General features: G+C 45.9%; 1 protein-coding gene across 2 annotated transcripts in view; it reads right to left on the bottom strand.

Annotated features, from left to right (window-relative positions):
* Positions 1 to 12355, bottom strand: part of LOC127196634 (myomesin-1) — a 166541-nt gene that overhangs the window by 63951 nt on the left and 90235 nt on the right. The gene's annotated exons all lie outside the window — the stretch shown is intronic.

Genomic DNA, 12355 nt, shown 5'->3' with positions numbered 1-12355 from the left:
TCCTGTAATAGAGCCTGGCAGATAGAAGACGAAAACAGAAAAAAAACCCCAAAATCAACACGCCCGAAGGCTGTTCCCAAGCTGAAGATACTTAGGAAAAGAACGCTGACACAGTGCCCACACCTGAGTTCAGTAAAGTGTAATACAGAAGACAGAGGACACTGACACTTGTGAAGTAAGATTCCCCAGACTGTGAGACTTGCCCCAGCTCCCCAGACACAGCTAAACTAATGACTCCTAAGGAATGGAAATAAAACATGCCATCAGTGACCCTCCAAGTGAGGACGATTAAGGCCAGCAGTAAGTCTGGGGGAGAGGCCCACCTTTCAGTTCCTCCTAGCATGTGACCATGGAGTGCCTGGGACACATGGAAGCCACTTACACAGGACAGAACAGTCCTGCAAACTGAACAATCTTTTCCTATGATCTACACTTCTGTAACTCTCGTGAGCTACAGAGTATTTGATATGATGGTGGAAACACTTGCAGACTCCGCGGGCTTTAATGTTAATAGGTTTGCATTACTTGAGCAGAGCTCGGGTGCCTTGGATGTTGGCCATTCTCCCATAAGCCAACAGGGCATGTTCTCTGGGTGAGTGTCTGCTGCCGGCACAGGAAATGAGAACAAGTCCCAGCCAAGGCTGAATGGAGGCGGATCCCTGCAGCGGGAAACAAGTGCTTCCCTGTGTGGGAAGCCATGCCAAATTCTGCCATGTCAGAAACCCTGTGCTTAGGCTGTGTGCTGTGACCTTCGAGTTGCTGACCTTTACCTCACCATGAGGTCTTGTGTTCTAGGCCATCCTTGGACTATTTACCTTTGAAAGAAGTAGGGAAGTCCCAACTTGGAACCACCCAGAGGATCAAGGAAGTTCTTAGAGGGAACTACTCAGAGAATTAGGAAGTTCTTACAGGGAGCGATTCAGGCTTGGGGGCCAGGGTGAGTGAGATTAGAATAGCTCCTATTGACCTTGCTCTCTATATATTCTTACTAGTCAGGCATTAAAGTGAATCTTGATCAGAAATTTCCTGACTTGATTCGTTATTTCTCGTGTCTCTGTATCCTACTTTCAATCCCCACTCCTTCTTTCAGGTGAACCCTGACTCGATTTTTACAGCAGGGCCTGGACGCGACATCCCTGGGCATGTCCCTCTCTTCCCAGGCTTTGTGGGCACAGCAGGGATAGTGCTGTTGCTGACAGAAGGAAGAGCAGAGCAAGGGTGATGCTGACATGGTGTGCCCAGCTACCAGAAGAGGCACCCCTAGGAGGCCACTCCTCTAGGGGACAGCTGGCAACAACACAGACACATCCTCGTGTTAAAGGCCTGAGCAGCCACTGCATTTACTGTGTAATAAAAAGCGGAGGCACACTGTAACAGACCGTGGTAGGCAGGAGGTGTCCAGAGAGCCACAGCCAGCACTTTTGTAACACAGTTTGCAAGATGCCGTTCACGGCGTGGGCTTGGCGATTTATTGCGTTATTTAGACAATGACTCATTCGTCCTCTCATGGCCACCTCTGGACCACAGCTTCCATGTGCCAACCCTGAGGAAACTTCCCAGAAAACTCAGCCTCGATGGCACTGCTCTCTCCTTAACCACAGCTGATTCTCCAGCCCCTACTGACCAGCATCCATTGTCCCAGAAAAGCAAAGATTCACTTTAGTGGTTTTTAATTCAAAATAGCACAATCATGAGCACAGTTTAGCGTCTCTGGGGAGTGGGGGCCTCGTGCAGTCTGGCAATTTTACTTCATAAACAACCACTGTCTTCTGTTTCCCCATTGCCTTAGATGCTTACTGACGTTGGCTGTGGGTATTGCGTCAGAGTTGTTTCCTACATACATTTAATGCTCTTCCAGGTGCTCATCCTGGCTAGTTTTATGTCAGCTCAGTATAAGCTGGAGTCATCTGGGAAGAGGGACTGTCACCTGAGACAATGCCTCTGCAAGACTGGTCACTAGGCAAGCCTGCCCTGCATCTTAATTAGTGGCTGATGGGAGAGTCCTCAGCCCATTGTGGGTGGTGCCATCCCTGGGCTGGTGGCCCTGGATTTTATAAGAAAGCTGGCTGCACTCGGGAGGCAGAGGCAGGCGGATCGCTGTGAGTTCGAGGCCAGCCTGGTCTACAAAGTGAGTCCAGGATGGCCAAGGCTACACAGAGAAGCCCTGTCTCGAGAAACCAAAAAAAAAAAAAAAAAAAAAAAAAGAAAGAAAGCTGGCTGAAGCCGGGAGCATGGTGACGAACGCCTTTAATCCCAGCACTCGGTAGGCAGAGGCAAACAGATCGCTATGAGTTCGAGGCCAGCCTGGTCTACAAATAGAGTCCAGGACAACCAAGGCTACACAGAGAAACCTTGTCTCAGAAAAAGAAGCAAGGGGAGGAAGAGGAGGAGGAAGAGGAAGAAGAAAAAGAAGAGGAGGAGGAGGAAAGAGAAGGGAAGGCAGGCAGGCAGGCAGGAAGAAGGGCAGGCAGGCAGGCAGGAAGAAGGGCAGGCAGGCAGGCAGGAAGAAGGGCAGGCAGGCAGGCAGGAAGAAGGGCAGGCAGGCAGGCAGGCAGGCAGGCTGAGCGCCAGCAAAGCAGCATTCTTCTGCAGCGGCGGCATCAGTTTCGCTCTTTGTGTTCCTGCCTCAGCTCCCTCACTGATGGATTTATAAGCTGTAGGATGAAATAAACTCTACATTACTTTTGATCACGGTGTTTTACCATGACAATAAAAACCCTAAGACAGTGCTAAGCACAAACGTTACAGATAAGCTTTGTTCTTGTTGTCCAGAAAGTACAACTTCCTGTGGAGCCAGCTGTGCCTGGAATGTCAGGAGCACACGCGTGCATGTCTCCTTTCAGCAGCTGCTGCTGTCCAGCTCTGCCCCTCTTCAAAACTTCTTTCTCTCTCCCAACTCCAAACAGCCTGGCTTTTTTGCAGGTTGATTAATAGAGTCAAAGACTAACCTGTTATTCATTACAGTTTGGCCTCATATATAGGCAAATAATAACCTTTTTTCAAAATGTTAGTTTATTGTTTGTATTTATTGTAAGGATAGTACATGATTATAAAATAAGTGATAATCAAAAAGTTAAAAATCAAAAGCCAGGTGTGGTAGCACACGCCTTTAATCCCAGCAGGCGGATCACTGTGAGTTCGAGGCCAGCCTGGTCTACAAAGCGAGTCCAGGACAGCCAAGGCTACACAGAAAAACCCTGTCTCAAAAAACCAAAAAAAAGTTAAAAATCTTTAACTCTGTAACTCAGAATAATGACTACTGACATATTGGCCTGAGCCTGTTTAGATGTTTTCTATATGTATAAATTAAAAGATTTTTTTTTTTTTTTTTTTTTGAGATGGGTCTTGCTATGTAACCCAGGCTGGCCTTGAACTAAAAATCCTCCTGCCTTGGTCAGCTGAGTGCTAGGCTTATAGATGTGCCAACACATCTAGCAAAAGTGATGATTCTTACTATCTGTAGCCCAGGCTTGGACCTATGTAGCCCAGGCTGGCCTTGAACTCATGCTTGGTCTTCCTGCTTCACTCCCATGTCAAGGGTTACAGTCATAAGCGACCACACCTGGCTAAATGTGGTTATTTTATAAATAACTTGGATCATGGTCTTTCTTGATTTATTTCAATAAGTACAGGTATAAGCCATTAGTTTTTATTGCTATGTAGTATTTCTTTGTTTGTTTGGAACATGAACTTTTTATATTTATTCATGTATATTTATGCCTCCCTATTAAAACACGCATAGATAAAAGTGTTTTATTTTGCAACTCTCATATTGGTGAACACCTGGATTTCTTCAGTTTTATGTAATATTTGTCTTTACTTTTGTCCACTTTGTCCGGGAACTGGAGAAGTTGGACTCTGTGCTTCAAATACATAGTTGCAAAACACCCTCAGGCACTTTGAACCAAATCCCAGTCACAGTCTTGTACAGAAGAAAATGTTCCTGCATCCCCTACCCTGGAGGAGTTGTTGTTGTATGTGTGTTGTGTGCATGTGTGTGTGTACATATGTATGTGGGTAGCCAAGCACATGTGCACGCATGTGTGGGGACCAGAGTTCAAGGAATGAGGTGTTCCTCGATTTCTCTCTACCTTGCTTTTTCAGACAGTCTCTCATTCAACCAGCAGTCTGTGGGGTCAGCTAAGCTGCCTGGCGCCCACCCGTCTCTGCTTCCGCCCAGCCCTACACCTCCAGCGCCAAGGTCACAGATGTGTCCTTGTGCACCTGGCTTTTACACGGCACTAGGGGCTTAATGTGTATGCAGCAGGCCCTACGCTGTCTCCCCAGCCCCTACAAGGGACTTGTAAAGTTGTGTTATCTCTTCAGTATGGCAGATAAAGCATCACCTGCCTGCGACTTAGAGTGCTGCGGTTACTGTGACACTTCCTATGTGCTTGCTCGCCATTGCAGTTCTTCCTTCATGTTTTAATTACATGATCTGTGTGTGTTTGCGTATGTATGTGTGTATGAGTGTGTGTGCATGTATGTGTGTATACGTATGTGAGTATGTGTTGAGTGTGTGTATGTATGTGTGTGTGTGCACGTGTGCATATGTGTATGTGTGTATGTGTGTGCTGGTGCTCATGCTCAAGGGGGAGATTAAGGTGGAACAGAGTGTGTATCAAATGTTGACATTAAGTATTTCTGATGGCAAGTTATAAGTGGCTCTTTTCTTTTTTGTTGTTTTTGTTTTTATCATTTTCAGGATGCACATGTTATCTGCGTAATAAGACACCTGTCCAGATGTGCTCAGCTCTGACATGTTTGCACAGAACACGGTGCCTCACATACTGCCCACGCTGATGTAGAGCTGCTTTGTAAGTTGTGAGAATACGAAAAGGAAAGCCCTGAGTAGCCTCACATGCCACCGGGGAAGAAGCTTGAACACTCATCAACTATCATTTGGAGTGCTTTGGGTTCTGAAAAAGTTGAGTCCAAATGTGCCGTGTGATCTAGCAATTCAAGAGCACATGGTTATGTGTTGGAAAGAAATGCACACACTGTTCCATGAACATGAACATGGCTATGGATAGCGCCAGTGCCCTTAAAATGCTAAACAGAGAGGCAGGCGGATCGCTGTGAGTTCAAGGCCAGCCTGGTCTACAAAGTGAGTCCAGGACAGCGAAGGCTACACAGAGAAACCCTGTCTCAAAAAACAAAACAAAATAAAAGCTGCCTGTTAAACTGTGGCAAAAGCACGGCTGGGTATGAGGTGACTCGTGACTAGTGTGACAGGTGACAGACACAGTAAAGAAGGCAGTTATGGTGGTGACTGGTTAGCTCTGCACATGTGTTAGAAACATTCGGTGCACAGTTGATGTGGGAGAACTGTGTGTGTGTTTATACCTAAATAAAGATATTGTTAAGACTCTAAAAATACATCATTTCGATTAAGTGGATTAAAGGATGAAGCTGAAGGACAGTGTTAGCTCTGCACAGCCGAGTCCCCGAGCTTCCCAACACTGCACAGCAGCAATACTAGGAACAGCTGTACTATAAAAGCAAACTCCTCCCAAAGCTATCAAGTTCAGTTCCTGAAACCTTCCCATTGTTTTCTTTTCCGTTAATCTACTCAATCCTTTCATATTAACATGTGGACCCCTTCTCTGCATCTGGCGTCCGGCAGAGACACAGGTCTAGCTGGGGCATGAGAAATGCAGAGCCAGCAGCCAGGCCAGGGTTCCCAGAAGGAGGCCAGGCCAGCAGGGGCTCTGGCTCTGCTCTTGTTGTTTTGAACAACTAGAGGCATTCTCCAGGCAGCTGAGAGGGTGGGGAAAGGGAAGACTTTGCATAGTCAGTCAGCAGGTAACCCCACTTCCTGAGGCATCCCAGGGAGCCTGTTTCTATAGCAACCTTTATGAAGGCTGCCTCCTTCATCCCCTCAGCAGTATCTGACTTTGCCCACCATGCTTCAGTCGAGGGGACACCCTGTCGCGTTTTCCAGATGTTACAGATGTTCACATGTCTTTAACCAGTGCCTGGTCCATGTCAGAATCTAGTGATCACTTGTCATTGCTCAGTGTGGATATGACACAGGGGTCCCCAGAACTCACTCTTCCTGCTTCTTTCTGGTGTTGTGACCAGTAAGGGTTGGCGGGGAACGGCGAGTGTTGTACATGGGATAGACAAAGTATTTGTTCATCAAACAGAAGTGATGTGGGCAGCCCTATTCGCCCCCCCTCCGTAGCCCCCACTTCTTTCCTTTTTCCTCTTAAGCTGGAATAATAGCGTGGGACAACACTGAAATAGTGGGATGTGGGAAACTGCGTGATCAGACTGGACAGAGGCGGCAGGACCCCCATCCGTCCAGCCTCTAAAGCCACAGACTTAGACAAGCGGCCAAGAGGTGAGAAGCTGATAGACGGGAGGGAGGATTTTTTAGCAGTTGTCTCATCCCAGCGCTCTAGTTAAAATCTTAGGTGAGGCATCAGAGGGCGTGTCCTACCTATTTCCACTACTACGGTTTGTGGTCCCCTCTGAGTCCCCTTGTGGGAACAATGCTGTGTGTGTTTGTATGTGTGTATGTGTTACTATTGTTGTTGTTGTATGCACGTGTGCAAGTATGTTCTGTGTGCGCGTAGACCAGAGGCTGACATTTGGGCATCTTCCTCAGTCAGCCCCCACCCTTTTTTTGAGACAGGGGCTCTAACTGAACCTGGGAGCTGGCAGATTCAGCAAGAACCGGTGGGGCAGCAAGCCCCATAGATCCTCCTGTCAGTGTCTCCCAGCACTGGAGATACAGGTGGAAGCCAGCAGCCGGGGAGCTGGCAATCTGACCTCAGGTCTTCTTGCTTACTTGGCAAGCAGTTTACTTGCTGAGTTATCTCTCAAACCCACTAAGAATTATGCTTTAAAACTCATAAAAGACATGAGGCTTCACAGGAGAAATCAGCTATGTGGATAAAAGGTTCTAATTACAGAGCCATTGGTAGCCTTTCGTGTTACTTTAAAGGCATACGAATGGCATCTGTGTTCCATCTTGATCAAAATGGCTGTGAGATAAATTTTCTATGTAGTACATGAGAGATAAAAATGAGGAAATCATCTATATTGTTTATACTTCTAATTGTCTGCATTTTGATACCCTCCACTCTTTCCGGCTGTGGAGAGCTTGCTCCTCCCCTAGGCCAGCTGAAGCTTAGAGACAACAACCGATCTTCATATCAGGGCTTGGACACGGAGGCCAACCACCCTGTCCCTCCATCTGGCCCACGCCACCAAGGAGGCAACGTTCGTTTTTTATCAGCCTCCCACACCCGACGTGCCCTCTACCCATACTCAGGCACTTATAGGAGACCTGCACATCTCAGAGCCCTCCAGTGAATCTAAGCACAAAGCCTACACCTAGCCCTTCCTGGACAAGCCCGGTGAAGGCCACAGCTCCTGTGCCTTCACGTGCTGCCTTTGGTCCTGGCCTGTGCTCTGGAGCCATTGTCCTAGTGGTTTTCCTACATGGCTCTGAGGAACCCCCGGCTATGAGACCGGTGAGTAGAGCATGCTTTGTTTCCCTGAGACTATCCTGCATCTCCTCTGCAGCTGTACATGAATAGCTAGTCCATGAAGGAACACAGAGCACAGGCTGAAGGTGCTACTATCCCACGGACGGCAACATGCCGCTGCACATGCCCAGACTGCTCAGACGCCAGTGGAAAAAGAAAGCTTAAAACCATCAATTGTGGTTGTCCTGAGAATCACACGCCATCACCTGCTTCCTTCTTCATCAAGTCAGAGCTGTGACGAGGAGGGGTCTGGAATGAAATAATACACTTGCTCTCTGAGGTGCTTGTTAAAGAGGGAGCCTCCACACGAGGAGCAGCCTCTGCCACGGGAGCCTCCACACTGTGAGGATCCAGAAGCTCCACTCACCGCACCACTGTCCACGGAGGAGAAAGTTAGCCTACTGGTAGCCGCAGTAACCAGCGACCTTCGCGGTGGCGCCTGAGGGGCTCATCTTACTGATACATGCTTGCGCTCACTGCTCTTCGACCTCGGTGTTTTTTTAACGCGCTGTATCCTCTGCTTTTTGCCTGGTCTTACCTCGAACAAAGACGTAAGCGCTGTATTGTTCATAATACTCTCCCATTCGCACACGGATGGTGTAGAGGCCTTCATCTTCTTTGTTGAGGTGAGAGAACGTGAGCGTTGCCCGGTCTCCGCTCCAGTGCGGTTGCACCCACTTTGATGGAGAAACGGGTACGCCTAGAAATTTGGAAATGAAGCAAATTCATTGTTTTGCTTGTTTGTTTGTTTGTTTTTCCCTCTTTAGCTCCCTTTTCCTCACTCTGCCCCTCCCCATCTCTCCTGGCAGTTACTTGACTCTTAGAACTCTCTAGATCTTTAAGCCATTCTGCTGTGTTGAATATTATGGAGAATACCAGACAGAAACAAGAGGCTCCACAGCAGACATAACTTGTAACATCTGACAAAATTAAAATTCAAAGCTCTTTATTCAAAGTGCAAATAGTTCAAAGTGTTGGGTTCTGCTTCTGTGCTGGCTGGCTTCTGTCAGCTTGACACAGGCTAAGTTTATCTGCAAGGAAGAAACCTCAGTTGAGAAACACCTTTATAAGATAAGGCTGTAAGGCATTTTCGTAATTAGTGGTTGATGTGAGAAGGCCCAGCCCAGTGTGGGTGGTGCCTCCCAGGCAGGTGGTCCTGGGTTCTGTAAGAAAGCAGGCTGAGCAAGCCATGGGGAGCAAGCCAGTAAGCAGCACCCCTCCATGGCCTCTGCATCAGCTCCTGCCTCCAGGTTCCTGCCCTGTTTGAGTTCCTGGCCTGACTTCCCTCAGAGATGGACTGTGACATGGAAGTGTCCGTCAAATAAACGTTTCCTCCCCACAGTGTTTCATCACAGCAATAGGAACCCTAACGAACACAGCCTTTTTCACTTTTAAAATCTCTTGTTACTTATAACACGGGTCACACAAATTACAAAAAAAAAAATTGTTAGCATAATTTATGTGCAACAGATAAATAAAAATTTTAATATTCTAGAATTTGTGAGGATTGAGGAAGATTTTTTTCTAAAAGGCTCAACTGTACAATCATTTTTGTATTGTCTAAACTTCATTTTAACTTTAAACATACAATTGTATTTTAATGTTTATTCTGATGTGTCATTTAACCTTTAGAAGACAGGATTCAGATATAATCCACAATGCCTGCTTATGCCTTCCATCACCACTGTGTTTTCAGCTATGAGGAAAAACCAATTTGACAACTGTTCCTTTTGTTAACAACTGGCCCGCTCAGAATCTCATATGAAACACACGTTCTTTCCACTGACTGCTACAATCTCCAAATCCCACTTTAAGACTCAGAGCCAGCAGTTCCAAACTCTCAGGAAGACTAACATCCTTGGGCGTGCTGCCTGCGGTGTCTGCAAGCTCACTGACAAGCTTGCCACCTGCCAGTCAGTCCTGTCCCTGTGCTGGGACAGTCTTTGCTCATGGCCCACGGAGGTGAGTTCTGTGGTAGGTGGGAAAGCTGCCTCCTACTGTGGGTTCCCATACTGTTTCCTGTAGAATTTGTCCTGTCCTCTGGGGCCACAGGCATAGTCATCACTCACCTAACACTGCTGCTGCTGCTGGGACCACTGTCTTGCTCTTTCCAGTCTGGCCCAGGTCACAGTCCTGCCCACCATGTTGTTGGAACCTAAGAGGCCCCCACTGCCCCAAGTGTTCACATGCACGCCTGGCGGCCAGGGTCTTAGCTGGGCGGGCATGCTGCCCACGGCCCACCACCAGCTTGAGCCTGTGACTGTCTGTTATGAGTGCGTGGCTTGTCTTCTTTGCTGTGTGCATGCTCTGTGATCTCGGGGGACTTCATATATAAAATAAAAGTTCAGAGATAAAGTGAGGGGCTTGAGATTTGGCTCAGCGTTGAGAACACTAGCTGCTTTGCCTGAGGACTTGGGTTCAGGTCCCAGCACTCACGAGATGGCTCACAACCATCTGTAACTCCAGTCCCTGAGGGAACTAATGGCCTCCTCTGTCGGTGCACATACATAATGCATAGACATACAGCCAGGCAAAACACCCATACACGTAAAATTAAACTAAATTTTTAAAAAAGTATAAAAGGATATGACTGTCAAGCCAATAACCACATAGCACTGAACTCAGCTCAGGTGATCTTACCGAGCAGTATTGTGTTTACATGTTGACATTGTTTACATGTTGTTTACATTGTTTACATGTTTACATTGTTTACATGCCCAAAAATCGGTCCAGCAAAACCAAACCAAACAGGATAATGTTTATCTATTTTGTATCCATTTTTGTACTAGCTTATATGCTTCCTATGAATAATAAAGAGACTTTACCACATTAAAGTAAGATTACTAATGTCTGAATTGCTTCTGAAAATTTACTCTGCTGATTAGTTACCATTAGTGCTTAATTGTTTCATGAGGCTATATATGTTTTACAGTTTTCTACAACTCTTATAAATGATATCTATAAGTAAAAATACTTCATCCAGTAACCTAACTTACAAAGTAAACAGGCTTTTGGTAATTTATTATACGTATACACATTACACATACCTATGACAAGAACATCTTACCTTCAAAATAATACTTTATCTGGGTATGATGGCATACACCTTTAATTCCAGCACTGGGGAGGCAGAGGCTGTCAGATCTCTGTGAGTTTGAAGCCAGCCTGGTCTACATAGTGAGTTTCAGGACAGCCAGGGCCACACAGTGGGACCCTGTCTCAGAGAATAAACTAAACAGCAATTATATGTGTGTGTGTGTGTGTGTGTGTGTGTGCATATGGTGTGTGTGTGTATATGGTACATATGTGTGTATATATGGTACACACACATGTATATATGGTCTCTTTATTTTGAAATATATGTTAAACACGTAGAGGCTGGAGAAATGGCACAGCAGTTAAGAGCACTGGCTGCTCTTCCAGAGGACCTGGGTTCAATTTCCAGCACCCACATGGCAGCTCACAGCTGTCTGTAGCACCAGTTCCGGGGGGTCTGATGCCCTCACACAAACATGCATACATACATATAGGCAGAACACCAATGCACATAAAATAAAAATAATAGTACAGCAGCGTGTGTTTTTGGCTCACAGGCTGTGCTAGCCCTGGAAGCAGATCCACCCCTGACCCACATGCTTAGTTAGGGAGCAGAGGAAAGGTTCAGCCCAAGACTCACCATTTCTGTACCACTGGACCTCTGGTTGGAAGTGTTTAATTTCAGGAGTGATGACTACACGACAGCCCAGACTCATTGTCTCTCCTTCTCTCCCAAAGGACACATCAAACTTGTCATCAAAGTGGATCTCAAACTTGGATGCATAACCGTAAGGGGTCACAGCAACTGGGTACAACAGAAACAAATACCAGTAATGTATTCTCTTTCTCTTCAAAGAGATACAACATTTTAAATAAGCGTAGCAGAAAGCAGCTGCAATAAAAATAGATCAAATTATTTATGTGGGCAAAAATCATGTTCCATGTAAGAAGTACATAAAACATATGCACATCTCATTTGCATAAGAATTCTTAACATATTGATCATGTAAGCTAAATATATTATAAGGGAAATTATTTAAAAGGTCATATGTAATATCTTAAATGTATATTAAAACCACATTTGCCTAGACTTTCTTAGCTATAATATAGGGGCTTTTTAATCTTAGATTTTGAGGTAAATTCTACTGCTTACAGTCTTGGGACAAAATAGTTCTATTAATTACTCATGTGCTTTTCAGGAAGTTATTTCATCTTCTTTTATGATCCATATAAAAGTATTATGTCTGGGCAGTAGTGGTGCATGCCTTTAATCCCAGCACTGGGGAAGCAGAGGCAAGCAGATCTCTGAGTTTGAGGTCAGCCTGGTTTACAGAATGAGTTCTAGGCCAGCCAGGGCTACACAGAGTAACCCTGTCTTGAAAAACCAAAGAAAGAAAGGAAGGAAGGAAGGAAAGAAAGAAAGAAAAGGGCCGGGTGTGGTGCTCGCCTTTAATCCCAGCACTCTGGGAGGCAGAGGTAAGTGGATCTCCATGGGTTCAAGGCCAGCCTGGTCTATGAAGTGAGTCCAGGATAGCCAGGGCTCTTGTTACACAGAGAAGCCCTGTCTCAAAAAACCAGATAGATAGATAGAAAACAAGAAACATCAATAGCAAAACACAAAATGTTTAAAATAGTGTAACTTTGCAAAGATTACTCCTAGAAATATTTATTGATTGAGCAAATGTCTACATCTGATCAGCTCTCCTGGGTTAGGAAAGAAATGGCTGCACATAGACAGATTACCTAATGTGCCAGGCCATTCCCACGGGCCACACAGTCTATTTCTTCCAACAATCTGACAGCAAAATCATGAGTCTTTC

This window comes from Acomys russatus, chromosome 12, assembly GCF_903995435.1.
Source record: "Acomys russatus chromosome 12, mAcoRus1.1, whole genome shotgun sequence".
Lineage (NCBI taxonomy): Eukaryota > Metazoa > Chordata > Mammalia > Rodentia > Muridae > Acomys > Acomys russatus.
Note: the sequence above shows the minus strand (reverse complement) of the source record. Positions and strands in the feature narration are given on the sequence as shown.